This window comes from Lathyrus oleraceus, chromosome 7 (genome assembly GCF_024323335.1).
Source record: "Lathyrus oleraceus cultivar Zhongwan6 chromosome 7, CAAS_Psat_ZW6_1.0, whole genome shotgun sequence".
Taxonomy (NCBI): domain Eukaryota; kingdom Viridiplantae; phylum Streptophyta; class Magnoliopsida; order Fabales; family Fabaceae; genus Lathyrus; species Lathyrus oleraceus.
Window position 1 is genome coordinate 283,549,045 of NC_066585.1, and position 6,000 is coordinate 283,555,044.

Sequence of the window (6,000 nt, forward strand, 5' to 3'; positions counted from 1 at the left end):
GGGCTAATGCAACCGTTGGCTATTCCAGAGTGGAAGTGGGATAGTATCAGTATGGATTTTGTTTCTGGTTTACCGAGGACAAGTAAGAATTTCGAAGCTATTTGGGTGATTGTGGATAGATTGACGAAGTCGGCTCATTTCATTCCGATCAGAATGGATTATCCGTTAGAGAGACTAGCCGAGTTGTATATTGAGAAGATTGTAAGTTTGCATGGTATTCCGTCTAGTATTGTTTCGGACCGAGATCCCAGATTTACATCGAAGTTCTGGGAAGGTTTGCAGAGAGCTTTGGGAACTAAGCTGAGGTTGAGTTCTGCATATCATCCGCAGACTGATGGTCAGACTGAGAGGACGATTCAGTCACTGGAGGACCTTTTGAGGGCTTGTGTTTTGGAAAAAGGAGGCGCTTGGGATTGTTATTTGCCTTTGATTGAGTTTACCTACAACAATAGTTTTCATTCGAGCATTGGTATGGCACCGTTTGAAGCTTTGTATGGTAGGAGATGTCGGACACCTTTGTGTTGGTATGAGTCCGGTGAGAGTGCTGTGGTTGGACCAGAGATTGTTCAACAAACTACGGAAAAGATTAAGATGATTCAGGAGAAGATGAGAATTGCTCAGAGTCGTCAGAAGAGTTATCATGATAAGAGGAGGAAGTCACTTGAGTTCCAAGAGGGAGATCATGTGTTTCTTCGTGTTACTCCGATAACTGGTGTTGGGCGAGCTTTGAAGTCGAAGAAGTTGACACCTCGATTTATTGGTCCTTATCAGATTTTGGAGAGGATATGGGAGGTAGCCTATCGTATCGCTTTACCGCCGTCGCTTGCGAATTTGCATGAGGTTTTTCATGTGTCTCAGTTGAGGAGGTACATTCATGATCCGTCGCATGTAGTCCAAGTAGATGATGTACAGGTGAGAGATAACCTGACTGTTGAAACATCACCTATGAGGATCGAGGATCGAGAGTTGAAGCAGTTGCGGGGTAAAGAGATTGCCTTAGTGAAGGTAGCTTGGGGAGGACCAGCAGGTGGCAATGTGACTTGGGAACTGGAGAGTAAGATGAAGGAATCTTACCCAGAGTTGTTCGTTTGAGGTATGTTTTCGAGGACGAAAACTCTTTTAGTGGGGGAGAGTTGTAACACCCCGATAATAATAAAATAATTATTTGAATTGAGTTAATAATTTATTTATTAATTTAATTAAATAATTGGAAATTTTATTATTATTATTATTGGATTATTATTATTATTTGGAAAATACATATATGTTGGAAATGAGAGAAAGAATCCCATTTGGTAAAAATAAGGTTTTACGTGAAAACAGAGAAACGATCGTGAAAGAGGAAAAGGGCACAGAGACAGAGCAAGGGCTGAAGGTTGAAGAGAGAAAAGCTTGGAGCTCAAAGAATTGCCGGATTAATCAGGTAAGGGGGGTTTATCGTCGATTAATGGGTATTATGGGATAATATGTGATGGGTAGTGATAAGCCGTTAATTTGACCCTAATTGGGATTGTTGATGCTGAAGGATTGAGTTGGATAAATTGTATTTAGACTGTAATTGAATCTGTGTTTGGGTTAGTTGTGAAATTCCGATCGTATAGCTTTTTACGGAATCGGAATCGGAGGTCCGGAAGTCCTCCAACGGCGGAAAATGCGGAGAATTCTGCGTTCTGCCTTGTGTTAGCGCAGGAACTGCTGTTTTGTCTGCGTTAACCGGTTAACCCAGGGTGTTAACCGGTTAACACTGTTATGATTTGTGAAAATGTGCTGTTTTGCCTGCGTTAACCGGTTAACCCAGGGCGTTAACCGGTTAACACTGTTACGTTTTGCCAGAAAATATGTTTTTGCCTGCGTTAACCGGTTAACCCAGGGCGTTAACCGGTTAACACTGTTGCAGAGTGGAAAAATTAGCTTTTTAATGTTGTGTACATAACTGAGAGTTAGCCTATGTTGGCGTATGATGTAATAGGGATTATATCCCGCTGTTTTGAGCAGTATAGGTATTAGTAGAGTGTGCTAATACTGTGATTAATTATTTGACATGATATAATATTTTGATACATGTGTTGAGGAATGTATGATTGTATGCATAATGCTGTGAATGTATCAGTTGTGTATGCATTTGTGAATAGACTGTTTTATGGCTTAGAGTGTGAGCATATGTCTATTCTTGAATTGTTGTGGATGTTGCATTGCTAGGTGATTAGCATGCATATTGTGGCCTTTATGGTGGTAGCTAATTCCCGTGGTGAGGAATTAGTGATGTTAGTCATTTTGGACTGTTGTTGATGTTTGCATGCTAGGTGAGTTAGCGTGCATAGCATGGCCCTTGGGGTGGTAGCTAATTCCCATAGTGAGGAATTAGTGATGTGAGTCACTAGGTCTCAAATGAGTGGGACTACTGAGCTTGGTAGCCGTACATGGATTGGTCGGTGAAGTTGAACTATATGTTCACGAATAGTCGGTACCGCATGTGTGGAGTCTCATTGCATAATGTATGTATGGCGTATAATATGAATGGATGTATTCCAATATTATACGTGTGTTTGTGTTGTTATGAAGTATGAATTGAGATTATACTTGTGTTTTATGTTGGTGTTGAGGATGATGTTAAACTGATGTGCTGTTACTGATAGTATGTTGTGATTAGGGTGATTAATGTGTTAAATTACTTAACATGACATTATATGCTATAATGCTTATTATATCGATTGAGGAACTCACCCTTACAACTATTTTTCAGGTAACGAGAAATGAGTTGAGTAGAAGTGAATGCTTGGAGTCTAGTGTAGTCTCCTTAGTGGGTCATGCTCTGATAGATGTAACATCGGGAGGGAACCTTTTTAATTATGTGTTAAAGATTGTTGAACCAGTTTACATGTAGTATGTTACATGTTTTGATTGACTTGATTTATATCCGCTGCGATTTATGCAAAAATGTTTAATGTTTTGAATTAATAAAAGAGCATGACTGTTATATTGTTGCGTGGTGTGGAATATTATGTGTGACACCCTTGAAGGGCATAATTACTCTGATTGTTATATGTTTATTAATTTTAATTAAATATTCTGGGGTATTTTATAAGGGTGTTACACACATGTCCGAACCAGATTGAAGGCTTAGAATTTTGAAAAAAAATCCATAACCTCTCTCTGTCCGTGCCAACTTCCTCTCTCTTCTTTTATTTTATTTTTTATTATATTATTATTTATTATTGTTTATTATTATTATCATTATTATTATATTTGAGTTTTATTTTATGGGTCTTGGGCTTATGTTTTGTTGTTTTGATTGCTCATACTCCCATATCCATTGTTTATACCCCTTGTCCAAACTCATTTTTGTTTATTTTATTATTTAATTTAATCGTTTTTTATTGTTTAATTTAAATATTAATTATTTTTTAATTGGTAAATGGATTATTTGATTAATTATCCCATCGATTCTATTGTGTTGCGAATTCGGAGCATAAATTTGGTTTTATTTTCAAACACGCTTAGACGCGTAGGTTTTGTTGCCCGACTTCTTATAGGGTGATTCCTACATGAATTAACTTTAAGTTATCTTAGCACAACGCTAATTTCATTATTTTAAATTCGGTTTATTATACCTTTATAAGTGTTGTACATAATTCATCGAATTGTTGCTGTGCGGTTCATTGCGTTGCTATTTCGAAGCTTAATTCAAATTTAGCTTTCGAAAACCGCTTAAAAGCATATATTTTGTTTCCCGGGTTCATATAGGGTGATTCCTACGTGAATCAACTTTAATTTATCTTAACATAGACCTTAATTCATTATGTTGAGTCCAGTTTATTTTACCGTTGTAAGTGTTGTATATAGTTTATCGAATTACTGGATTTCTTTTTGTGTTGCACTTTTGACTTTGTAAACATCATTCTTTTGCTCAGTTTCTTATAAAGTCATTCCTACATGAATCCACCTTAAGTTAGTTTAGAACTAAATCCAATACTCGAGACTCCAATTTATTTATGGTCCGTTGGCTTTCTCTTGGGCCTTCTTACAATGAACTCCTTTTTTATTACATTTTTTTAATGAGCCTTTATTTTGACCACTTTGTATATCTCCATTTGATCAAATGTACCCCCATTCCCGTGATATGTAATGATTTTACTGCTTTCCTTTATTTTGTTATTATTGCGTTAGTTAATCGTTAACTCAAAGATTAAAATAAACCACTTTCAGAAAAGAACAAAAATAACTTTAGATCCAACATCAAGCTCTTTTCCCAAATCAAATTCAAAGTTGAATGCAACGCGAGTGCTTGATCCAATGTTAAGTACCTCTTCGGCTTCATTCAAAATATTTTAAACTTCAAACACTTGATCCAATGCCATGTCGTTCCTTTTTCAAGCTTTTTACAACAAAAATGGAAGAAAAATATTTTATTAGGTTTAGACATTCTCTTTCTCGAATGTTCAGATACTCCTGTAGAGCTCAATGTTCGAACATTCGTCTTACATATTAAAATACAATAGTTATCTGAATTAAGTCGATTCTCATATAGAAGAAAAATGATTGATTGGGTATCGACCTTCTTCTTCCTGATTATTTTGTCACTACTGTAGAGCTCACTATATGAATAATTGTCTTCCGTTAATGAACTTTGACCTAATTCATCACACATTTTCATAATAACTTTTGGATGAAAAGAGAGTGATTGGGATTAGGCCTCTTCTTTCTGGGTACTTGAATACTGTTATAGAACTCCCTGTTTGAATGCCCGTCTCCACCTTAAAGAAATTCAACTAATCAAACTTGTTTTCCTCCCTTGCGCGACTTCGAAATCCTTTTAAAAAATGAGTATGCTTTATCCATATCGACGTGAAACAAATAAAGGCTTCCGCCTCCAAGAGCGAGCAACAAGCAACAATTTAGTCACTCGATATATCTAAATGATCACTCCTTAAAAGAAATCAACCCAATATTTATTTGTTACCAAGAAATACGTAGCCTTGAGTTCTCCATAGCACCTAGAGATACGTAGGAGCAGGATTTTAAAATCTTGTCAGGCACCCCTTTCATAAAAAATGTTCTTCATTTCTCTTTTCACACTCGATAAGTAGAAGATCACAAACAATATCACGATAACAGTCTTTCATAAAACTAACTAAATGGATCCCGTTGAGTACAACAAATGTGAGGAATGCTAATACCTTCCCCTTGTATAACCGACTCCCGAACCCAATCTGGTTGCGATGACCATTTCTTTTTGTTTTTCGTGGGTTTTATCAATATTTTCCCTTTACCTATCTGGGAATAAACAAAGTTTAGTACCGACTCTACTTCGTTTATATTTTGAGTGATCCTTATGCTCGGGTATTTTTCGCGCCATAACAAACATATCTTCTACACTCTCCATTAACAACAATAAAAACCTTCCATAATACAAAACTTCATACCAACCATCACCATCTTCCTCAAGCATCACAACTTAACACCATATTCATGACCATACAACACCTTCATCTCATACCACTATTTCCTTCAAATCACAACCATAACAACCAAAATAAAAAAATAGAATTCAACAACAACCTTTCTTCAACCTTCATTAACCATCAACCACTCTATGACATTCAATCTTATTTAAAACCATTCTCCACCACCATAACCTTAAACACAAACCTCATTTCACCATCATAAAACAACTCTATGAATCATCATCTTATTCCTTCCACCTTCCAACATACATCAACAACCAAATAACAACCTCTTTCAACCATACAACCACAATTGCAAACTGCACCAAGAACCATTAAAATCAACCATCCAAATAACAATAATTCAGTAAATAAAGAACCAAAAAATAAAAGGAGAAGGAAAATTCCGTCATAAGTTTCCGCCATGTATCCAACCGAACCTCCCTCAACTGCCGAAAGCTGCACCATTTTTGTCACCGAAAAACTAAAACTACTTGAGCCGACACAGATCCATCAACAACCGTGTGAATTCGACGGCTTCAGGACTGCCACACAT